Source organism: Lissotriton vulgaris, chromosome 8 (genome assembly GCF_964263255.1).
Source record: "Lissotriton vulgaris chromosome 8, aLisVul1.2, whole genome shotgun sequence".
Classification (NCBI taxonomy): Eukaryota; Metazoa; Chordata; class Amphibia; order Caudata; family Salamandridae; genus Lissotriton; species Lissotriton vulgaris.
Window position 1 is genome coordinate 601,028,289 of NC_141696.1, and position 25,701 is coordinate 601,053,989.

At 42.9% G+C, this 25,701-nt stretch overlaps 2 protein-coding genes across 2 annotated transcripts in view; one reads left to right on the plus strand and one right to left on the minus strand.

The window, feature by feature from the left end:
• Nucleotides 1–25,701, minus strand: part of CMSS1 (cms1 ribosomal small subunit homolog) — a 940,652-nt gene that overhangs the window by 485,076 nt on the left and 429,875 nt on the right. The gene's annotated exons all lie outside the window — the stretch shown is intronic.
• The window catches only part of FILIP1L (filamin A interacting protein 1 like), a 739,320-nt gene continuing 722,651 nt past the window's right edge, over nucleotides 9,033–25,701 (plus strand). Inside the window, exon 1 of the mRNA XM_086934449.1 lies at nucleotides 9,033–9,090. The gene's annotated coding sequence lies outside the window, so the exon portion shown is untranslated. The remainder of the gene's footprint in view (nucleotides 9,091–25,701) is intronic.

The following is a 25,701-nucleotide window of genomic DNA, read 5'->3' on the forward strand; positions in this document are numbered from 1 at the left end:
TTTTTTTCATTCTTTCACTGCACCTTCCTCCCTTTACCTTTACCTCCTGTCTTTACTGTTTCCTTCTCTATGTACATAATTTCTCTCTCATCATTGTCTATCTTACTCACTTTTGTTTTTGCCCCTCTTGTTTTGTTTATGACATCTGTTTTTATGCCTCCATTACACCTTACTCTGTCACAGTGAGCTGTCTGCTGCAGGCAGAGGATGACAGCAAAGAACTACTGACGTTTCAGTAACTCAGTGGCAGCCTGTGCTATACTGGTGGGGTGGGGAGGCGGGGTTCTTGACGCCCCTGCTGTACAGGGAGGGGAAGATGCGCTTTGACCGGTGAACACTGAGGGTACAGGCAAAATTGAGATTTTTTTAAAGAATGTATGTCATGCAGCCTATTCTTAAGTGGGTGTGGCCCTACTGCAGAAAAACTATAAAGCCTTGTTCTCACTGTTGGACAATGGTTGCCACACCCAACAGAGAGAAGTGATACATTGTCAACAAGGAGGGGCTGGTCCCCCCTCTACACTCCCCCACCCGCCCCTTGATCTATCTTAAAATAAGACACAGGTCTGTTTCCAAATTAGCTTTCAAGGTAGTTCAGTGAGTTAAGGCATCTAAAGCACGGGCTGTTTCCGTGTTTCATCCTTCAGAGGTTGATAAGATCAGCACCAACGAGTTGTGTAATAGTTACTTACAGGTCTCCGCCCACAGTGATACCCATCTGGTTGACACGTAACCCTGTCAGTGTAAACTACTGAATAGTGTGCACAGCCAAATACTAACGACTGCAACTTGTGCAGAGACCACCATTACAAGTATAAATGGACTCTCAATACAAGTATGCAATACCATCACAATAGCGCACAGGTATTACTTGCGTGCACAGAACATCAAGAGTGTGTGTGCGCATACTGTCGCCACAACTGTGCCAAAACGGGCACTGCAAGAAATGTGCAGGTAGTTGCAGCTGGAGTTCGCAGACCATAGTCGCAAGAGCACATGGGCAATCATCACACTTATGGTGAACGCCCTTAAACCACGATCACAGGTGAAGTATTCTGGTGCAAAGGTGAACCGTGCTGCAAATTAAAAAAATAATAGTGCTTACCGCCTTATGAAGGAGACCGTGTAATGCCACAAGTAAAAGATCCAGTCCTCATGGGAGGTGACAAATGGCGATAGGGCGGTAACAAGGAGGGACTAACTCATTAACAATCGGAAGCCAGAATTTACCAAGGACAATGACACCAGCCAATCAAAAATATGTGGAACTTACCTGGTATCACGGGCAATCATAGATGTGGACATTGTAAAGCCTGTCCCATGGGGATACAAACTAAACAGTTCATCTACAAGAATCACACTATAGACCTAAAGACTTTCTCGAACTGTAACACAAACAATGTCATTTACTGTATCCTATGTCCTTGCGGCTTAGCGTACATAGGACAGACACAACAAAAAGTTAAGGCACGCATTCTTCAACACCAGAGTAGGATCAGATGTGAGGTCATTGGGGCACCACTGGTAGATCACTACAGAAGGTCAGGTCACACTGTTGAAGAGATTCAATGGGTGGTTTTGGAAAAAGTGTCCTTAGGACCCAGGGGCGGCAACATCACTTCCATATTGAATCTAAGAGAAAGCAAATGGATAAACCGCTTGGATACCATACAACATGGGTTGAACGAACATGACACCAGTTATGCTCAGTTAGCATGCTTAAATTGATTCTGCTCTACAAAATACGTTGTGTGTTCTGTATCCTTTTCTGGCATCATCATATATAATAATGTGTAGCATATTCCTATGACATGTCTGCTCACTAATTAACTCTTGGGTAATTTCTGGGTTAATTGTTTGTTGATTTAGCTGACTATGAACCGAATTAGCCTAGCAATATGCAATGTTGTTCTGTATACCCATCTAACCATGAATTGAACGGACAAAACTGCTTGTGCGTAATAAGATATTTCTTGTCTCTGTGTAATTGAAATTACAGTTTATCTTTCTATGAAATTGTAACTCTGTAAATACTAATATTTAAATATACAGCAATGCACTTGGTAAATAGATCCCACTCTGGGTTACATACATCCAGGTAATCCGGGGATTATTAATACCTCTCAGAAAGCCGAGAATTGGGTGCTTTAGTCCTTTGAAATATAGGAGAAATACTCACATTAGGACAGTAATTGGGTTCATGACAGCCAATAGATTTTTTCAAAACACTTGGGTACGCTTAATTTGAGCCGGACCGAACAAACTACAATTTAGTAGTCTTTCCTCTTGAAACTACGGAAGGCCCGTGATTGGTGTGATGAAAAACAGCCATCCAGCTGCTGCACACACGCGCGCGCTATACCCGCGACGCGTTAGCCCTGTTCATGTTTAAGAAACCCGGTTGAGGCAGAGCTCTTGTTCTACAAGTCGGAGACGGATACCAAGGACCCCCGGTGCTTGCATTATTGCACATGTGCCGACTAGATGCGGTAAGTTCGGCTGAACCCGCACACATTACTCGCACACTACGAGCAATGTTGTATCTCGCTGTTTATAATTCTAATCGGCTCCCCCACCTCACTTTTAACAGGCTCGACTAACACCTATGAAACTTTTGTTCTACAAATCGGAGACGGATATTAAGGACCTCCAGAGCTTGCATTAATTGCACACGCGCCGACTAGATGCGGTAAGTTAGGCTGAACCCGCACACATTACTCGCACACTACGAGCAATGTTGTATCTTGCCCTTTATTATTCTAATCGGCTCCCCCACCTCACCTTCAACAGGCTCGACTAATACCCCTGAAGCTTTTCTTGACACCAAACACCCTTCGAAGTAATGCCCATGAGACCTGGGACGAACTTTTGACCTATTGGTAAATATAAAATTAACTTTGCCGAGAGGGCACCTTTATTGTCGAAATAGCCAATCATGGACATATTTCTTCCGGCTTGGTTATTTGTAATGTGTGATTTATTTAACTCATGAGACTGAACTTGATGATAACAATCTCTCAAGCCTTAATGCTGTATATATTTGTGGCGTAATGACGTGATCTTACCAGGGTGAGCCAAGGTTGGTCACTCCTCAGGTGTATGACTTGTTCTACCCAATTTTTAACCCGGCTGGGTACGTTTTTGGATGCTTCCAAAATCAGGCACGCTGTATTGATATAACTATCTCAAATGTGGGACGCTTTGTTCACCTGCCAACTTTTCTAATTGAAACCTAATTTCTTTTTAGGTTCATACGCTCTCCCTTCTATTTGAGCCTTTCTGGCCCACCTCCTACAACAGACGGTACCACACGACATTGCTGTGGTTTTTAGGTAAATGTATTGTGACCGCTTTTGCACATAGTAGTAGCAACACATTATTTTCCCTAATCTAACAGAATTTTAATTGTAATTCTTAGGTACCCTTCTTCACCTTCCCACCCCCCCACTTGTCCTGGAGAAGACCCCGCAGTAGGGCAGGATCTAGCCTACACCTTTTGGGGTCGAAACGTCGACATACCTCCCTCGTCCTACCCACCTGACAACAGAACATTTATTGGCTGTGTTATTATACATTGGGGATAGGATTATTTAATGTACAATGTATTCCTATGACGATTTATATATGTCAATGTGGTACTGAACTTTGAATGTACATAAGACCACTTGTTATCATTTCCATAATTTGTTCTCTATTTCCACACTATCCTAATACGGTCCCTCCCTCACCTGTCCCCCTCTTCTCCTACTGACACTGAGACTAGATGTCTATCATTTGTTGATTGGATTGATAATTGATTTGCATGTGAGGATGTATATTAAAGAACATCACTCACACTATTCTATTTACTAAATTGATTTTTGAAATATTTGTACTGTTTATAATTGTTATGTACGTTTAGTATGTTGTTCCAACTGGGACCACTCTATATACAACAATCAAAAATATGGGCAGAGAGAAGGCGAGGCTTCCACAGCATACTCGACTACTGCATGCCTCGCAGAGCGAGCAGCGTACGAGCACTGCCGCTAGGCTCGACCTAACAACCCACTGGCCCTTCTGCACAGTTTATGGGTGCAGAGTGCGGTATCAAGGGGGGACTAACAAGCTTCATTATCAATCGGAAGCTAGAATTTACCAAGGACAATGACACCAGCCAATCAAAAATATGGGCGGAGAGAAGGCGAAGCTTCAACAGCATACTCGACTACTGCATGCCTCGCAGAGCGAGCAGTGCATGAGCGCTGCCGCTAGGCTCGACCTAATAACCCACTGGCCTTTCTGCATAGTTCATGGGTGCATCGTGCAGTAGCGCATGTATAACATACCACCCGGACCGTTGGAGTCGTCCTCGACAGCTCCTGTGCAAAACTAAAAAATGTGAAAAAAGACACGTGGTAAAACCGTAAATATGTTGTATTGTATGTGGCCCTCGCTTGACTTCTAATTGAAGCAGGTGCTAAATTCTCTATATTCGCAGATGACATGCAGCTGATCTCTGGGTTAAAACAGAATGCTTCCTCCGTCCCATTGTTGCATGACACCTTGTATCTAATATCTCAGTAGATATCAAACAACTTTCTAAAGTTAAATACAATTAGGTGTTCCAGGATTCAGAAACTCTTCCTTTGGCTATCATTCTTTCTCTGTTGTCGCTGGACGAGTCTGGAACATGCTGACAAGGCTCTGCACCAAACAGTTGATTGCATGAATAAGAACTGCAGTGATGGTGGTCATTTATTAATTCGGTGATGGGTCCTCCACCAGGGCGACATGGTATTTAATCAATCGCCCTGACAGAACAATGGCCAGACAGTGAACAAATAATTGAGGCCCTAAATTCTATGCCTGACTCCACATCTACCTGTATTCTCTCCACCAGCATCAAGATGCAATCAAAAATACCCTTACATAAAAATAAATGCACAAAAATACAGAGTAAATACCTATACATTGCACACACATTGCTAACATTTACAAGTGATGCAATGGTGAGGCTTCAAAGTTACTTGTAAACATTTCCATGAGATTTTGCCAGGGAGATGAAGTCACCTTGAGAACTGCACAATTTGGCTAGGAGGGGCAACCAAGTTGATTTGGAGTGAGTGGTGGGGCCTGTGGTCATCACCTAATGAAGCACAATTATATGATGAGCAAGAAATAATCAATCTACAGCACAGCTCCCCATTCTTACTCCTACCAATATAATCTGAATGAATATGTTAGGTTCTATATGGGTCATAATATGTTTCCAGAATTGTGGAATGTGTTTGTTGAATTTAACATTACTACATAGTGGCTATTAAATATTGCTGGACGCTAGTGTGAGTTCCAGATCACAAACTCAAGATGCATGTGAGTCAAATAATTCAGGTGGGCAAGAAGTTCATAAACAAATCCATAACAACTCTGAAGGGGGTGTTAAATGAGAAACAGAAAGCAACTTTCACATTGATCACTATAATTTGGAAACAAATTAATAGTAGATCATGGCATCTTGACATGGGAACAATGGGGGAAAAGTTAGAAAGGAACTCCTGTTGTAAATGAGTTTTTTAAACTTTCGGCAAAACTGGAGGGGGCTTTCTTGCTGTCTTAGTTCCAGTAGCAAAGATTTCAATAATGAAGGCGCAGCTCCACTGAATATTTTTGAGGTGCTTGTGTGACAGTCTAACTTTTTTCATTCCAGGCAAAGTACTGTTTTCTTCCTGTACCTGTTGCTTCCTTGGATAACTGAGGTATCCTGATGGTCAGTAGATGTTTGGATGGTTAGGCAGTCGAGTTAGAACTTCGGTATGGCCTCTATCGGTAGCCAAGTGGATGGCTGTTAGCACAGAAATAATGAGGTTAGATGTCCGGGAGCTAGAAACAGGTTGTGCAACGGAGTTATATGTAGCTTTCAGAAAGTTTATAGAACTGATCAAGGAGTCATCTCCACTGTTAAATGTGAATAATGATCTGAAGTCTGATAGTTTTAGAACCTTTCTCTCAATAAAGAACACCAGCAGCAGCTTTCATGGGGCGATCAATGCGAGTATTGATGGATGATGGTGTCAAGAAAGAATTCTGGGAATTTCACTATTTGTGACACTGAGAGGAAGAAACCGTCAAGCTGTAGTTAATCCAGCGAGACTAAATAGGAGGTGGAGTGCAAATGTTGTAATAAAAGCATGATTTCAGTCTTTTCTAGGTGTAGTTTCAGGGGGTTGGAGGACATCCACTTCTGAAGATTTTGAAGGCAGGATTTTTGAGCGTGGAGGTCATCTATACTGGAGATTTTTTAAAGTTATTTTGAGAATTGTCAGCGTACTGATGAATTTACACTCTTGACTTAGCCATCAAAATTCTCAGTCACTCCTCGTAAAAGTTAAATACTGGTGGACCTTGAATTGAGCCCTGTGCTGGATGCAGTCCCTTCGGCAAAACTTACTGAGAAGCATAAACCCTTACTTGCATGTGCAGTTCTAAAACCTGGATCGCAAATAAAGAAGACAATAGGTAATCCGTTACAACATGAGCAACATTAGAAAACAATAAAAAGTATCTAGATTTCACCTTAAGATTACCTGAATGTAGGTTAAAATATTGCACCATTCTAAAGCGAAAGGTGAATGAACCTCACAGACTTAATGGATTGGAGTGAAGGCCTCTAAAAGTAGAGAACTTTTATTTACAAAAACTACTTGCCAAAATACAGGTTTTGCCAGACAACCATAATAACATCCAGTTTCCATCTATTTGACTGTTTTTGTTATCATAGGGCAGTGGGGAGCATATTGAGGAAAAACAATGGAAAGAGATCTACGCGAGATCTTTCCAGTCTAGCCAATTCTAGAGCTAAACATACATTTCATACCAGTATTTAAATTTGTCTAGTTCAATTTACCCCCTGCAGCTCTCGTTTGATCTCAAACAGGGCTCGAAAATTCCACTCAACCGCTCGCATAGTCGAGCTAAATTTAACAAGGTCGAGCTGTTTTATGGTCCTACTCGCCCTTTCTGGCGAGTAGGAAAACAAACCAACTTTTGTCCTCTGTCTGTGAAAACGGAGCAAATGTGACAAGATGATAAGATTTAAAAGCATTTTTATTGCTCACAAAGTTAATGAGCAATAAAGATGCCTTTAAATCGTGTTATCTTGTCACATTTGCTCCGCTTTCAGAGACGGAGGTCAAGTAGGTTGCAGTTAGGTCGAGGACATTTTTTAAGGTACTAGTCCTGCAGGACTAGTACAATTTTTGGGATTTTTCGAGCCCTGTCACAACATAGCCCCGCTTGCTACTTATACTCCCTGCCTAATAACTCCCTAAAGCCTCTGTGCATCCCCTCATTCTGGTTTACATCTTTGAAAACATCTGTAGCCAACCCACGCCAATTCAGATTCCCTCTTTAACCCTCCCCCTGTCCATCAAGGTTAAACGTGACATCAAAATCAACCTCCTTGAACTTTCAAACACAAAGATGATGGGAAAATGATTTGAAATAGTCTGACCCACAGACAGCTGCTTTAGGTAGGTTGGAACCCACTGTGCCACTCTAGACAGAGACCTGCCTTACGCAAATCAGTACTGAACCCTGCTCCTTATGGAAGCAGCCCATCACAAACCGACAGACAAGGCCCCCTCCTGAAGGAAGCATGCGAAAAATCCGATGGGTGTCGCTCTTCTTAGGCCTATATCTGAGGTATATACAGCTTGGATCCCGTGTGACAGCGAGCAAGGGGCCAAATTAGGGTGTTAATCAAAAAAACTAAAAGTTATTTAATAAATACCTGCAAATAGTCTAAACCTCCATCAATCGCTCTGGCTGGCATTCCAACTCCTTGTTTTCTTAGAAATCTTTTTCAATATATCACCATGTATCATTTCTGGTTTACAATTATTTATTTATGCTGTATTAGTTGCGTTTGTGAGTCCACAGGGTGTCTGTCTCCCAAATTATTTGCAGTTTTACTGTTGATGTCCATGTCCCACTAGTCAAACTATGAAGCATCATTTCCCACCACGCAACCACTGATATCACTGCAATATTCCAAAATGTGTCATGATGTTATGTACATCAGGCCTGTTTCTAGGGTTTACTAAAAATATATGAACTGTTCCACAGGATTTGGGGGAAGTGGTTCAATCTCATTCCACCGTGACTGGAGATATACTGCGCGACTCCTGCCTTTTGTCTAACGATACAAGATTTGTATACGGACTGGAGAGACTGACTCGACCTATACGGCTTAACAATTGTACATTACTGTATGTGTTGAATGAGCTGCAACTAATGAATTTCCTTTGTTGTTTTAAATGCCTAATAAAGTTGATTATAATATATATATATATATATATATATATATATATATATATATATATATATATATATATATATGTGTGTGTGTCAGGCGAATATAGCACTTCTTTTCTTACACCCATCAAACCCCCACCGTTACTCTTGCTTGCCTCACCACCCACGATCCTGCTGCCCCCCACTGTCAAAAAGCCAAAAATCCGGGCGTACTAAATGGACGCAACCCGACTTCCAACCCAGTTATTTTGAAACTGATTCCAAATTAACATTGGCGCGAGATGTCAACGTTCAGAGGAAAACTTGTCTGTAACTTCTCTGAAAAATCCGACGGCCAGTGGCATTTTAGTCATTTTGGAAAGTTACCTATTAGTGTGCCCATACACTATATACTGAAAAAACACGTTTTCTATAATGTTGTATTTGGTTTTGGACTGTAAGTAATACTGTGTATTAATATCATTATTATATTCAAAGTGCATCATATTTTCCAGTTTTAGTACTTTTACTTTTCTCTGTATGGATTTTATATTAAATGTATAATTGTTTTTAAGCCTACAAATAACAAGCATTCAATGTTATTCTTTGAATATTTAAACTTGACTAAATTCATTCACATGAACCATTAATTTGCTCCAGCCTTGGTGTTAGTTCTGCTAAGATTCAACATTACCAAACACACCGTTTATCGTTTCGGTGTGCAGTATGTGTTATAACATTATTTGAACTGTTTCTCCTCAGGATTTTCCTAATTACGAAGAAGTATACTGGAAGGAGGAACACGCCACATGAAAGGTGAGTAGCAGCAGAAATATATATTTCTGGATGACTGGCTAAAGAATGTATGGGACACTTTTCAGATAGATAGAAATTGTTTGATTATTCTTCACTCTTATAGACACAAAAATGTGAACAGTCAATGCTGGAAATTGTTGGGTGCTTACTCTTTAGGTCGTTATTTAAAGTAGCATATACTTCCTCGTCGTCAACACATTTTTAAAGGGGATCTGCTAGTAACTTTGGATGAGGAGCTGTGGTGTAAACAAGCCTGTGATTACTATGTTTGTATGTCCCTTGCTTACCATTGGGCCCCTTACGAGTGACCAAGCATCCCTGTCAGATTGGTTTAAGAATGGTAACCTAGAAAACTTAGGATGGAATTCTTTTTGCCTGATCCTAAAACGTAAAAAATACTTAATGGGAAAAACAGTTTATTCACATATATTAGCTTGAAAACATTTGGATACAGCCACTGAGTGCAGGACCAACATAGAGAAGGTTTGGTCATACTTTCTTGAAACATGCATGTGATTATCACGAAGATAAAAGCAACTATGTTGCAATAAGGCCAATTATGTTGAGAAAATGTCAACAGCTCCTCCGAGCGAGGGGGCGTGTAAGAATGCTGATGCTGTAGTTCCAGGAATACAGAGCTTCCGGCCTGCGAGCCCTCATCCGATAACATCCTGGACAAATACAGACCCCAGGGTGGGCACCCTCCCTCATAGGGACCCATGGAGCATTGAAATGCACCTGGACCGCCCTGTGAGTGGTCGTTGCGATCACCTCGGCGAGCTTTAGGTGACTCGCATACCCTACATGACGAACTGTACTAGATGGTGGCCGCACTGAGGGTGCGGCGGCGCAACTAGGCCTGCACTTCATAAGAGAAGCAACCCCTCCTGGAGTGCTCGGAGAGGTGGTGCTCTGAGCTGGCAATGAGCTGACGACAACACTTGGGGGACATACTGTAGTCTTCACCGTTGAGCCCCTAGGGAGATGCCCGGCTCGCCACAGCTCGGTGACAGATGAGAGGTGGAGTCTGGGCTTGGGTGAGAACTGGTGGAGGCCAAACTGGCCCTGGGGCAGCCCACGGCAGGCCTGGTTGCTTCTTCTGGCGGGGCCTTTTCTCTCTATCTGCAGCAACCCATCACCAGGTGGGGAATCCAGTGCTGCATCCTACTTGACTGCCTGGCCATGGGCCTCTCGTCAAGCTCGCGGAGTAACAAAGGCGGCTTGCAGTGAACCCGGGCCTGGCGATTGGCAAGAGTACTAAATTGGCCTTACACCCCACGCGGCCCTGGAAACGGTAATACACCCAGGATAGAACGAGTGCTGAGGTGAGGCCTGTGCAGAGGTGCGTCGGAATTTGCGCTCCTTGGAAGCCCCGGGGCCCCAGAGGGTGCTGGATAGGAAAAGTGAACTAGTCCCACTAACTACACAACACATTCTGGGCCCCAATGGAGGAATGCCAAATAAACGGGGTGAACTGTATCGCTGGTCGGAGGCTCAAGGACTGGGCTGAGCCCCAATATTAGATACTGGCCCACCAATTGCAATGATGCCAATGTACGCTGTGGGGAGAGCTCTACCTCCCTCGTCGTAGGGCCCAGGACAGACTGTTGTTTTGGCAACTTTGCCAAGCAGGTAGGAGTTGACAACTGATCACCATGGGCAAGATAACTCAGCGGCACAACCAGGATACGCCTGGTTGTGGGCTTAGTGGTGGAGACCACAGGAACTTTTCCTTCATCAAAGGAAGGAGACCAGGAACGATTTAAACTCTGCGATGACATGCAGGCTATCACGGCTTCTAGTGAGGCACTGGAAATGTAGATTGATACCATGGGGACAGATCTGAGTCTCTTAAAAGATGAACTCCGGCGCCTCACAGGAAGTGTCGCTGCCGCCGACAGTACACTGGCGGAGATACCTCCAGATGTCTACAAGAGACAGAATGTCCACTATGGAAGATACAGTTAGAACGCTAAAGCTCAGAGTTGAGGAAAGTGAAAATAAGTTAAGAAGAAACAACGTACTTCTCGAACACACAAAGGGAGACAATATGGTTTGAAATGGTGTCTATGCAATGAGGTGGCCTCACCCCATTCTACACACTGGAGAGGGCACACAGAGTTCCAGCTCGCCCACCCCAGCCAGGGGAGCCCCTGCACCCAGTTATGGCCAGGCTCCTTTACTACATAGACTACAACTATTTTCTAAGGCAGGCCACGTTGTGGGGGGACCTTAAAGTAGCTAACAGTAAGGTTATGATCTTTCTGGACTTTACAGGGAAGTTGCAACAGCAGCGTTCCACTTTTCTAGAGTCTAAGCGATAGCCCTGCCGGATGAGCATACCCTACCCTATGTTGTTTCCAGCCCGCCTGCATGTGATTACACCGGAGGGGGTGCAGTTCTTCTGCATTCAGCAGGAAATGTGGGACTGGATTGATTCACACCCACAGGTTGGGCGCGGTGATGAGTGCCCATGTGGTGTTCCAAGGCGCAAGAAGATAAAGAAGATAAAGGAAAGGAGTCGTGGTGCTACATCAGGGGCAGAGGTGAAGTGGTATTGGCATCGAGTGCTCAGAGCAGTGGCAGAAGTGAGTAGGAGAGAAGCAAGCCTGATATCTTCGCTAAGTGAAGCAGGTGGCCAGAACTCTGACTGCACCAAAGATATTAGCTCTGCAGAGGACCCAGATATTAAACTGCCTAGAGTCACCTCTGCACAACGGATTACCTCATATAATGTAGGGAGTGGGAGACATATGTTTGTGTACGGTAAGTACCCTCTTCGAGGCCAAACTCTTGCTTCCGTTTGAAGATTTCCGGGAGCGAGATGAGGTACCTCAGGTGCACTTCCTTCTGCATATGGCACCCACAACGGCGGTCCGTAAACATTGGAAGGGAGGAATGGCAGAACCACCACAAGTGGGAGGATGCCAATTTATAGTTACTTCTTCGGTTATCTATAAGGCAGTCACCTGCCTATATAGAAGGCTATGGGGTGAGATGTTATGCTACCCCTCCACAGTCTTTGGACATTTTAAGAGAAGGGCTTTGATATTCCCCTTGAGGACAAAGATTGGGGAACACTTGTGGCCCGCGTGTCCAAGGTGTCTAGAAAGGCCCGATTCAAGTTTATTCATTTTTATGTGTTGCAGAGGGTACACCTGACACCAGGAAGAATTAATAGACACTTTGCTGTAGAGGATGCAAAATGCCCCCGTGTAAAGAGATTGGGGTTGAGGTTCTCCACATATTTTGGAGTTGCCCAGGACTGAAAACTTACTGGGAGACTGTCACAAGCTATAAGAACAGATTCCCTTTTGTGCTTCAATTTTACTGGAGTAAGAGAATGCTACTGAAAGGTATTAAAGATACACTAGACACTCATCTAGACAATAAAGAAGACCAAATCCATGAATATATTAAAAAAAAACTACCACATGGCTTGATTCATATGTAAAAAATATATTATATTTGTATTTATTACTATCAAGATTAATGCATTTTATAGAATTTCATTGAGACTTGCTGACCCCACTCTGTGACAGGTGTCAGTGAGACACTCGGCCCTGGACACTTCAGGGCTTACAGCTGCAGTGTCCAGGCCTGAGACTTTCAGGGATGCTCCCCCTTGTTTCAAGGGGGAGATACTTGAGGCGCTTTGCAGGGCTGAGAAGAGACATGGCCACAGGGCTGCCACATCAGCCCAGCAAAGTTCAGTTCAGGCAGACAGGAGCCTGCGCATTTTGGGCATTTATATTGCCTGGCTGCCTGACCGAACCAAGAAGAGTGTCTGTCAGGCTGACCTTTGCTCAGCCTGTAGGATACTCATCACGTCGGAAAAATGGTGGGGGGGACCATCCGAATGGGTCGCTGCTGGTTACAAACACCATGATGTCAGCCCTTTCAAGCCAAATAGTTTCAGACGGGCACTGCTGCTTTAAAGGCATCAGAGACCTGAATGTGGAATGCAGGCACGTGCTCTGGACCTGCCGAATCCATGCAGCTTGTTAAAGCCCCTTCAGTGGTCTGCCTCTACCATCAGGAACTTCATCTCCGTCTCCATGTAAGACATTATGGAAACAAGCAGGGCACAAGTCCTAAAAAAAGAAGTGGGGGGACTAACCTAGTTAATCAGGATATAAAAATGGAATTTCCACAAAATGCCGTTTTTGCAATCTAGAGGAAGAAAATCTAATTCACATCCTGTGCATTTGTAGATCTTTGATTGCCCGAGTCTTCTGGCTTCGTCCGATCTGGCTTTCTTTCAACATTAGGACATGTCATGAAGCATTTGAACTGTGTATAAGGGGTGACTCACCTCAGATGGCCACTCGCTTTGTAAAATTTATGTTAGGAATCAAAAATGTATTATCCCAAGAATGAACTTCAACCCCCAAAATTACCTCCCCCTTCTTTTATGTGTTTACAGTTCTTTTTTTCTTTTAATCGCAACTATTGTTTGTACAAATTGCAATGATTTTAATTAATTACGCAAATAAAATACTTACTTACTTACAAGTTAATCAGAATGCGAGTGGCATCATTGCCCGTGACATCACAGTGTGTGACATCACAGCGCGTGACATCACAGCGCGTGACATTACAGGAAGTGGCATCATAAGAATTGACATCAGATCTTAAGCCCTCACATGTATGTTTAGCAGGTCTGTCATGAGTAAATTGGAGCACATTTCGAGTACACAGGGAAACCCTCCTGATTTAGGCAATAGATTCACACTTTTGAAAGCTACACGTAAAACAATGTTGCCTTTTGTCAGCGTAAACTTCCTCTACCCATAGTGCTGTACAAGAAAAAATAGTGTTACTTAAATTATTTCAACGCCTCCTCAGGGCTTGTAAGCACTATACAAATGACATTTATTTTGTGTAAATACAGGGAAAGACCAACGCATCTGACAATCTTACACTGCATGCATATCTACTAAACAGGGACTGAACAAAGCGAAAAGCGGCCTCTTTTGAGTATGTGTGAAGTGCTACGAAGGTGTGAGCATGTGTTTCCCCTACGCTTTATTGGTACCTAGGTGTGAGGCTTCTGACTGCTCTCAGCCAGGAGACTCAAACAAAAGGAGGCCAGATGACCCCACAAATTCATCCTTTGTTATGGGCCCAGCAGGAGTCCGGACAAAGAAAGCCCCCTCCCAGCCTGCACGTTGTTGCAATCGAAAGGAGACAACAATGTGCAGGCGCTGCTGAATGTGTTGCGGCGTTTGCAAATTACACTGGAACGAATTCAGCCTATTTTTCAGTGACGGCCAACTTCTTGACAGGGTGGACGGCGTCCACCCTGTGGAAATAGTGGGCGGACGCCGTCCACCCGTGTGTACCCCCGACTCGTGCCCTGGAAACAAGGTCAAAGAGCTGCCAGAGCTCCGAACAAACGCAGCCGTCATGGAGCTCAGCGAACCCATTGCAGCTCTGTGCCTTTTGTATGCATCCAAACAGCTCATTACTTCTTTAATAGTTTTACATTTGTTAACTTCTTTGCTTTGCCTTGTTTGATTCCAACTGCAAATTGCAAAATAAATGATGTTTGATTTTGCATCCATATAATATGCCTAAAAATCTATGCTGTTTATAAGACTTTGGATTGCACTTTAAACCCAAACTGTTTCCATGTTTTTCTGTAAATGTTTTCTAGCAACACTTAACTATTACATACCCTTACAAAGGGCAATGATTTGTCACAGATTTGAGAGAAGTTCATAAATCACAGTGCTTTTGATATTAAAGAACTTTCCATATTGTTCTCTAATGATGTATAAGTTTTTTGTTCCCAGGTTAAGACAAAATACAAAGAACATTTCTAAATTGACATGTATATTTCTGTCCTCACCATATAGACAAATGTGACATATACGCAAAATCAAAACTGCAAAAAACATGTAGGAATAGCAGTTTCTTTCTCGGAATAAACAACTTATTCAGTAACCTATTTTTCACATAGATCTGAATTATAAGTAAGCTGTGTGAGGAGAAATTCTGAATAACGGCCGATAGAATTTACTTTTTCATTGTTTTACATCTGCCGAGCCACACCACACAATGCTACACCCTCATCTCACACTCTGGAGAACATTAAGGTTTCAGTGATAATACAATACACAGATTTTCTGAGGGGAGCCAAAAGAATGCCTCCCCAAGCTGGGGTGCATAAAAACAAGGCCAGTACCTCATGACCATCCATTAGCTGCTGCCAACAGTTAGGCATGTTTTGGCTCAGATAGCCACTGATGATAAAACGTGTGTCAGTTTGTATTAACTTCCAAAATTAAAAACAGACTACCGTCAGGCTGAAAACAGCAGCCAAATGACAGAAGCCCTGTTCAGCTTTTCTCACCTCCATTGCCATCATAGCCTTTAAATATGTATACACTCCTTTGCATAATAAATTGTCAATAACAATTGCATCTCTGCATGAATTCTTACCACACACAGTGCACCAAGACTTCTGATTCACTGGGCATCATGGAGACAAAGTCTCAGTCGCCGAGTACAAGATCTTAGGGATTCCCCATGAGGCATGTATCAGACATAGCAGCCTTATTTTATATTATAAGGTCTGCTGTAAACCCACAAACCTCTTACATTTGCCAGAGGACTCCAGCCGCTGAAAACAACCAAAATCTCTGGCTGAAACTACAGGAAAAATAAGAAACCACCAGCGAATTCAGTCCTGGAATAACCAATCCCCCCGCCAACGTCTCATTTCTCACCTGTAATCCCTGTTAACTGCACCCCTCATCTCTACATCCGTTATCGTTATATATGGGGGTGAACTTAACAGGTCCAGTATAAAGGACCTTATCATGAGTCCCTCAGATGGCTGAAAACCCACAAACAGCAGATGGGTAACTTTGGGTTCATAAATTTCGAGTCTGAGACAGCTGACTGTGCCCTTCCAATCTCCAATGTCAAGAGCACAAAAACTGTTTATTTTTTTACTTAATTGCATGATTTATTTTTTATTTTATTTATTTATAAAGTTTTATATAGCGTGAACTTGATCCCGAAGGATATCAGAGCGCTGCCTACAATACGTCAAAATCAGTACTCCGAATCAATAGAATACATTGATGGAAATACATTCTGCCCACTTTCAGGGAATACCATTGGTGCACTGGAGCCAGGTAGACCCAGTATTGAGGGAATGGAGTTTGTACACTAAAGTCACTTTCAATCTTTTTTTTTTTTTAAATCTTTTTATTGAAACAACACAGCTCCATTAAAAGACACATCAGATATTAGTGAGAAAGCAGTAGTCTTCATACATTAAAGGAGAATAGTACAACAGCCATTAATGGGTAATACTACAGACTGCCCCCAGGTCTTGCCCCTACAGAATATAAGTTGGTCAACTAATCCGCCCCGCCCTCTCCTCCAATCCTCCCCTCACTGGCCACAACCCACCCCCCTGCTTCCCTCCTCCCCCATCCCTCGCCGATGTGTTCAGACTCGACTACCAGTCGAGGCCCAAGGCCTCCCAGGGAAAGGTTGTGTCCAACGTATATAGTTTGTGGTACCTCACGGGGGGGAACTCCTACGGTGAGGCATCCGGGGTATCCATCTATTCTCCTCTGTACCTCCTCCACGCCTGCCATATCTTTTCCCATTTAAGTCACTTTCAATCTTAATGAGGAACTGCAGTTTGTGTTCTGAAATCAGACCGAGATCGCTTTCAAGAAGCGAAGTTTGCATTTGAAAACCAGATAAACATTGCTTTCAGGGAATGCAGTTTCTACTCCTCAGCAAGATGGACACAGCATTCGGGAACTTCAGTGTGTTCTATGAAGCCAGATTTCATGGAATTCAGTTTGTATCCCTTTGCACTATGATGCCAGAAGGGACGTTGCATTCAGTCAATGTAGACTGCACTTCCAGGCCACATGGACAATGGTTTCAGGCTATTCAATACGAAACAGAGGAGTGCTTAAAAGATTTGTGAGTCAAAGCGAGTTTGGAAGGAGCTGGGGGTGCCAAGACAACTCAATCAAGGAAAGAGATCTGCCCAGTGGGTTCTTGATTGAGGGAAAGGATTTGTTTTTTTCCCTCTGGGCATCAATGTCTTGGAAACGGTTGCTAAGGTACCAAAGGCCGGGCCATGCATGTATTTCTGTATAACACTCAATGATTTCAAATTTGTACATTGACAGTAAGACTGATAAACCCTGTAATTTATATGCAGATTACATTTTCCAAAGTAATCACTGACATTAATAAATGCAGTGGCGTGGATAAGTGACCACAAATATGTCTTCATGAGGCTTTAGATGCCAACATGCAGTTTACCTTCCATAGAATGCCAGACTGAACAGCTACATCAACATGTCAACCTATCTTGCTGAATTATTTTTTCATCTCCTAGTCATACATTTCTATAATTAATCAATTTCTTTTAACACTTTTCTTTTATTAGGCCTGGGGTGAGCCAAGACCTTTTGATTTTACTAAACTTATATGCATATTATTATTACTTAAAGGGCTTTTAGCCAGCTCTCTTCATCCATTGGTCTGTCATTTTGTCATTCACATGTTGCTTCCGCACACTAAATGGAGCAATGGGTCAGTCTACTTGAGCAACTGGTTAACTTCACTTTGAGTGACTGCATTTTGGTCTCTCATGATAAGGACATCCACACACAAGGTGCTTCCCTTCAGTGCCAATGTTTTTATTTTTAGGGCGAGCGAAGCGAAAAGCCCTTTCACTAGGGTTTCAAAAATGGACCGGGAAATTCAACATAGCTCGTGCGTGTTATTTCCAAGGTCCATTTCCATTGGGCTTTGGGTGCGTGCTGTTTTTTAACAGAACACGCAATAGGCCATAGGCGGTCGCATAGCTCCGTCTATGGCCTATTGGTGTCTGTTACGCGCACCAAAGCCCATATATCTTCAATTATCGCGGCCGTCAGGGCTGCGGTAATTGAAGACATATGCTCGTTTTGTAAATTGGGCCTGAACTATGCTGGCATTCTCCACAGGCTGTCTTACACTGCCATCTGGTGGCCAAAATTTGAGGAGTTTAACACATTCGGTTTACGTATTTTTGAACACTATTCGAAATGACTAAACTAAATATATTAACTTAAAGCTAAATGATACATCCTGTATATATTTTTATAGAATCTTTTATTTAAATATGACGTTTTCGTTTTTGGTCCTTCTCTTTGCAAAATTTACCAAACAAGGAAATTGGACGAAAGGGAGCCTTTTCAATGGCATGTCGAGGCATTCATTTCTCGATGCTCTGTGGGACACCTACTATTACTTTTACTGGCAGACGAAGAAGGCAGCTCCGTGCTCGTCCTCCTCGACCTTCCAGCCTCCTTCTTTGTGACAGACCTCCAGATCTCACTCACCAGACCAAATGAAGATTCAAGGTTTGATGGAGAGAGCCAATGGATGAATCACATCCTTTCTCGAGCGGCCCTGGGGAATTGTAGCGGTCTGACGCAAGCATGTGCGGTGCATTAAGCAGCTCCATTCTTCTTATCACTTATAAGGAGCCCCTAAGCAGGAATGAGTAATCCAACTTGCCACAGTGTAACCTGCTGTTTTCTAACTGTTTCTGACGGTGATTATTGTGGCTCTGTCAAAGAGGAGGGCCCCTTATTCTATACTTTGCAGACACATATAAGAGGTGAGACTTCTCTAGTATCGTGGGGCAGGTGCCAGCATTCAGCAAATGTTTATTTATGATTACTGGCAAGGTAACAGCACTGCCTACTTATTTACACCTTTGCAAAAGACTTACAGTCCCCGCTTGAGATGGCCATAGCTAGAACTGGGCAGACATGTTTGGACAGGAAACCAGAGCAGACCTCTGGTCAGATGGTCAGTACCTGGACATTCGGCCCCTTGTAGATAATATCCATACCAGGCCAGGCGGCCAAACTGGCATATCCTAAGCGGTTGAAAAGAGAAGAAACTGAACACAACGTCTTAGGAACTTACAAGCCTACAAATCGAGTTTATCTGGAAGACCTTTTTCCAGGTCGCGTGGCCTCTACTGGGTGCTGGGCAACTCGTGTTCTGCCCTGCTCAAATGTTCCAGAGTCTCAGATTTGGTTGTTTATTATGTCATGATTGCCAGGATGAGCAGTCAAGGTTTACTCTAGAATGTGGTTATTCGTTGGGCACTCAGAGACAGTGTGACACAATAAATACATATCAATACCCACCCAGATCTATAGTTTAACAGTCTAGGCCCTCCAGTCATTACAGTAGTTTGGGACGCGGATGCTATGAATTTTTGGCCCCAGCTCAGCTGACTTTTTTTTATTTTTATAAAACACACTGGCATGGGAGGAATTTGTTGTAACAGAAACAAAAACACAGTGAATTTGCATCTGCCAAACACAAAATGGCTGACATAGATTTTTCCAGTGCTCATAAATGTAAGGACTTGGTGTTCTAAAATAAGCTGCAGCAGGTGGAAAACGGGGTAGTTTCTCTAGGACAGATGGATTCCACCAGAACAGATGAAAGGGAAACTCAGAATGTATCCTCCATGTAATCCTCACACCATGGCACAGAGGCTCAGCTTTCTGAATGGCTGCAAGAGTGGAGTGTACAAATGGGCAGAAGAAGAGTAGAGTAGAGTTATGTTGCAGGGTTGCTGGCCATACGTCGTCTTTCAGAAGATCCTGCAAAGTGACTCCCTCCTGATTAACAGGATTCTTGATTGTGGGCCATGCTGGGCAGATGATGCACTGTTCTAGGCAAGGCGCCATCTTTTCAAGCAGGTCCTTGTAGCATTGAGCCTGCTCCACAAAGTCATGGTCAGATCACCTCCATTCAGAACACAGAGCCCAGCAGCTGGGGGTCCTCGTAGTCATAGGTCTAATCTTTGCTTTCTGGGATCGTAGCAAAGCAGGAAACTTCAGATGTTTCGCCCTTTTCTCAATGCAAGCTTAAAGAGCTTCTTCAGCTGTCAATGGGTGCTCACTCTCCCTCATGGGTGGCACTGTATATCCAAACATGGGCGAAGCAGGTGTAGAACTAGTGCCCAATCACAAGGGAATCCACCCTGGAAATTCACCCTGGAAATTCAGATGGAAGTCTGGTCACTTCAAAAGACAACTTCCTAGGCTTCTCCCACAGGATTCAGGAATGGAGAAGCTCGGCTCACACCAACAGGCAAGTGGAAGTGCATGCGTCATTACCATTTGCTCCATCTGTCTGGACTACTACACAGACCCGGTGATCACGCAGTGCGGGCACAACTTCTGCCGGCCCTGCCTCGCCCGATGCTGGGCAGGAGTGGCCTCAAACTTCACCTGCCCAGAGTGCCCTGAGCTCCAACCGGAAGCTGGCCAAAATTGTACAGATTGCCAAGGACTTCTGCCAACAGGGGGCTCAGCTGAGGGTGGAGGAGAGTGCATCCGGCACCGCGAGAATCTGCGGCTCTTCTGTAGGAGGAGGAGACCGCCATCTGTGTGGTGTGCAGAGAGGCCAAGGAGCACCGGTCCCACGAAGCGGTGCCCCTGGAAGAGGCGGCCCTGAAATGCAAGTTAAGAGAATATGCACCCAGCTCACGGTGTGCGACAGACACTTGCTCCATTCATCCATCCATCCATCTATCCACCCATCCATCGTCCATCCGCCCACCTGTCCATCCCTCCACACACCATCCATTCATCCAACCACCCACCATCCATTCATCCACCCGTCTGTCCATCCTCCCATCCATTCACCCATCCATACACCCACCCACGCCCCCGCCCACCTGTCCATCCATCCACCCACCATCCATCCATCTACCTACCTGTCCACCCATCCATCCATCCCCATCCACCCACCCTTCCTTCCTCCAACCCAAACACCCACACATCCATCTTATTCCATTCGTCCACACATCATCACATTTCATCTATCCATCAGACATCCATTTATTCATAGCCAGCTCCATTCATCTATCCATCACCATATCGTATCAATTCATATATCACTTTATTCCATCCATCCATCCCCACTCATCCACCCATCCATCCATCCATCCATCTTATTCCATTCGTCCACTTGTTACCTTATTACTTTAGCTCTGCCTTTGTGTTTAGCTGCTCGGGTGTTAGCAGGACGCTTTCTAACAGCTCTTCATGCACAGAGCAGATTCCAACTTTATCAGTTCATATCTCTTGCAAGTTGTAAATTCCTTTTTGAGCTTCCTTTGTTTATCTGACTGACAGTTTTTTTACACCATACCAGATAGTGTTCATTTCAATCCGTTCTTTATTAAGGTATCCTTTTTTATATGCATGCAGTACACAAAACAGAACATGCTTATTTTGTACTAATTTTCACCAGTGGTTGTTTAATAAACTTTGCCCAGAAAGAAAGCAATTCTTTATTCCGTTTAATGTGCAGCAGTTGTGCCACTTTCTTTCTTTTCTTGCTTCTTTTCTTCTGTCTTTGCTGCTTTCTTTCTCTCGTCGTCTTTCTTGTTTCTTGCCTTCTTTCCTTCCTTCCTTCTTTTACCCTCTCTTGCTTTCATTCTTTCTTTTCTTCCTTCTTTCTTTCCTCCTTTCTTGCTTTTTTCGGTCTCTTTCCTCGTTTTTTTCCTTCTTTCCTTTTTATTTTTTTCCTTCTTTCTTGCCTTTTTCTCTTTCTTTTGTTCATTTCATTTCTTCCTTTCTTGACCTCTTTCTCTTTTTCTTCTTTGTCTTTCTTGAATTCAAACGTTGTTTATCTTGCCTTCTTTATGTATTGCTTCTTTCCATCTTTCTTTCCTTACTTGTTTTCTTTTCTTCCCTTTTTCATGCCATCTTTCTTTACTTTTTTCCATTTACCTTTCTTTTTATTTTTCTTGCCTTGTTTCTCCCTACCTTGCCTTCCTTATTTCTTGTCATCATTCTTTTTCTTCCCCCTTTCTTACCTTCTCTTTCTTTCTTTCTTTCTCTCTTTTTTCATTCTTTGTCTTTCTTTCTTGCCTTCTATCTTTCTTTCTTGACTTATCTTTCTTGCATTCTTTCTTTCTTTTTCGAATTCTTTCATGCCTTCTTTCTTTCCTTCTCCTATTCTTTTTTCCTTTCTTGTTTCTCTTCCCTTCAATCTTTCTTTCCTTCTTTTTTCCCTTCTTTCTTGCCTTTTTTTCTTTCCTTCCTTCTTTCTCAGAGGCAATAGACTAGCAGGCGATTGTTTTTTTCGGTCTGTTTTATCTGTGAGCATTTCATTTTACTACATTCCTTCTTTACTTCTATATTTCCTTTTTTTCTTGCCATCTTCCTGTCTTTCTTGCCTTCTATCTTTCCTTTTTTCTTTTCTCCTTTCTTCATGCCTTCTTAATTTCCTTTCTTTTTTCTCTTGCCTTCCTTATTACTTTCTTTGCTTCCTGCTTTTTTCCCTAATTGTTCCTTCTTTCCTTAATTTTCTTTTTCTTTCTCATAGGCAAGAGGCTGGCAGCCAGTGGCATAACGATTGGCTTTTTAGGGTCTATGTTAGCCAAGTCCTTCTGATTTTACTAAAAACGAAGTGTATGACAGTCATTTATATGTGTTTTCAGTCACACTTCATCTATTTGTCTGCAGTTGTGTCTAGGGCACCAGTCCTAAATAAAGAAGTGGGGGGACTAACTAAGTTAGGCAGCATACAACTGACACCATGGTGCATGACATCACAGATTACAGGAAGTGACCACAACCCATGACCTCACAGGAAGTGACATCACAAGAAGTGACATCAGATCTTAACACTTCACACACACGTTCACAGGTCCATCATGAGTACATCTGAGTGCATAATGAGATTTAACAAATGAGATGTTGCATCTGGGTTGTGCCAAAAAGGTGACACAAAATATGGGCTTTAATTTATATATTCAGTTTTTAAATACTCTGACACAAAGAAGTTGGCAACAAGGAGAAACGTAGCAGTAAATCTATTCTGCTTAACTGGTTGCAAAGTCTTTATTTTAAAATATCTTATGGTGTTAGTGTACCTGCTGCAGAGATCTTTGTGTGCCCAGTAAATCCCAGGGAACAATAATAATGTTAAGATAACTTTGGAGGGTCAAGTATTTTCTGGAGAGACCTGTGTTTTCTCTCATCCCAGTTTTGAATCAAAGTAGCGTAGAGGGTTAATATGTCTCCTGCAAAGCACATCATCTAACATGCAAAACACAGATTTTCATTTTATATTGCTAGGGGAGTGCGTTACCGCTTTTAAAACAGGTCCTTTTGTTACTCGTGGTTCATAAATTGTAATCCTTCTAATACAGCACAGTCAGCTATGAAGGACCTGTGACTCCTACAACCTGTAATCCTCACTGTCTTATGCAACACATTTTGTACATTGATTTACACATTTATAGGATTTGTTGTCAATGCATAATATGTATGTGTGATGTAAGCGCTCTGACACCCTGCATTGGGATGAGTAACGCTATAAAAGAAATAAAACAAAATAGTATTTACATTTTTATTTGGGGAAATCCTGGAACAGACCAAGACATCTGACATTCTTACAGTGCATGCATATCACTTATAAAGAGGGATTGAACAACGTAAAAAGCATGCCTCTCATGGGCCCAGCTGAAGTCAGACAACGTGCAGGCGCTGCTGTATGTGAATACGTCCCAGTGTCTGAAAAAATACAGAAAAACTTCAGTACATTTCAGTGGGGCCCACTTTTTGCAGGGGGCGTGGTGTCATCTCACTCCAGCATGCATCAAAGGGTTCTGCGTCAGCCCACTTCACCCATTGCGGACTTCATTATGAGTTACTGCTTGATGCCTTTTCGCAAGGGCAGCATACCATAACTCATCCACACACAAAGTAGTTCCCTTCAGTTCTAGGGAGTGCTATGGCAATGTGTGCTTTTTTAAGACCAAAAAAACATTTTTGCTTTCAGCCAATGTTTTTCTTTGAATTGATGAAGAAGGCATGGTAGCTTCCCAAACAAAGTTTTGCAAATATGAAACCAATAGAAGAATTGCCAAAAGGCTGTCGGCCAATGCCAGACCTATTTGGCTGTGCCTGTGCTTGTTTAACGTTGAATGAAGCTCCTCACATGCTTCAGTGAATTAATATCCCACATCTATAAAATGACAAGAAGCCCTAAAATCCGGGAGAGGTGTAAGCAGTCCTTATTCTAAGCTTGACTACAGTTTTTCTGCCTTTTTCCAATAATAAATCCTTATTTAAAATGCCTGCGTCACTGATGATAAGAAACAGATGAAAAATAAATAGTGTGACTGGTTTTGAGCCATGATTTGAGCAATTCTCCTCAAAACAACGCCAGAAACTGAAAGCAGCAATAGACCAAAATTAACAGGCGTGGAGAATACTTCTTGTCATGGCCTCTCCTGTTTTCCCCACGCTTGACATGGTCGGTGTAAGATGGAATGCTTAATAGACTAAACAAGTCAAACAGAATCACTGAATATTAACTTCAAGCACCAGCAATGGAACCAGGGCCGCAAATGGGAGGAGATACAATTCCGAGCGCCTGCAATGGAAGCAGCAACGCTGCCAACAAGTACTTAGGCCCCAGCAGTACGAATATAAATTAAGCAGCTGCTTTAAAATTGAACCATGGGTCTCACGTTCCCAGTATCCTACAAAACAGAAAATACTAGTTCGAGCTTCAGATAATTACATGCGGTCTCCGTTGACCTCAAACTTGATTTTCTAGGAAATCCACTTTTTTCAAGGAGTGAAAAAAAAACATTCCTGAGAAGGAGGTCCATTGTCTATCTCGCCCCAAGTCTAGACCGACAGGAGATCTTTTGGCTTGGGAAGAATGCTGGGTTTTCAGACCTCACATATCCTCTGTCTATTACTGTGGGCTGAATTCAGCATTTTTTGTAGCAATTCCTTTTTCTTTAATAACCAACACTGCGGATTTCATCTGTCCTGCTGTTCTTTTCTGCTCCTGTAATTGTCTCTGTTCCCGGTCAGTGAGCTCAATGATGCCAAAGGCAGAGTGATGTTTGCTTGATAAACATAGTTACAATTCTTAAAAATGCCAACACATTCATATTGTCTAGCCTTCCTTTCTTAACAGCACTTATATATTTGACACTCTCTAATTCGTTCTAAGTTTTTGGAAGTTCCACTCATTTCTAGACTCAGATCTTCTCCTTTCTTTCCTCAATGGTCTCCATCCCACCCCGCTCCTTTTCGTTACTGGCACATTTCTACCCAATCCCCAAACTCACACTCTAAGAGTCCCTTGGCTGGTGAGTGGAGGCTCTGTACCTTCATTATTCCAAATGTCACCTCTTCCCCATTCCATATCCAAACCGTCCATTTGATTCAAGCTCCTCTTTGTCCACTAAGCCAAATCTATTAATAGTCGGCCAACACTAGCACTGCACCAGCCTTCTCCTTCTGGTTCAAAGCCCAGCCTCTTGGATCCTCCTCCTCCATACAATAGCACATAAATAGTTGTCTCCTGGGCCTCTACCTAATTGAGAGAAATCAAAATGGCACAATTTATAATAGAGGAAATGTTGCATAAATAATTACTGAGCACAATGTTCCAAGGATGTTACCCTTTATAAGGGACTAAGAATAAAATAATCATGTAGACCCTGGCGAGTAGCTCCTAAAGGAGGAGGAGACACCGCCAATGGCCTAGCAATAGCAGACAGCAGAC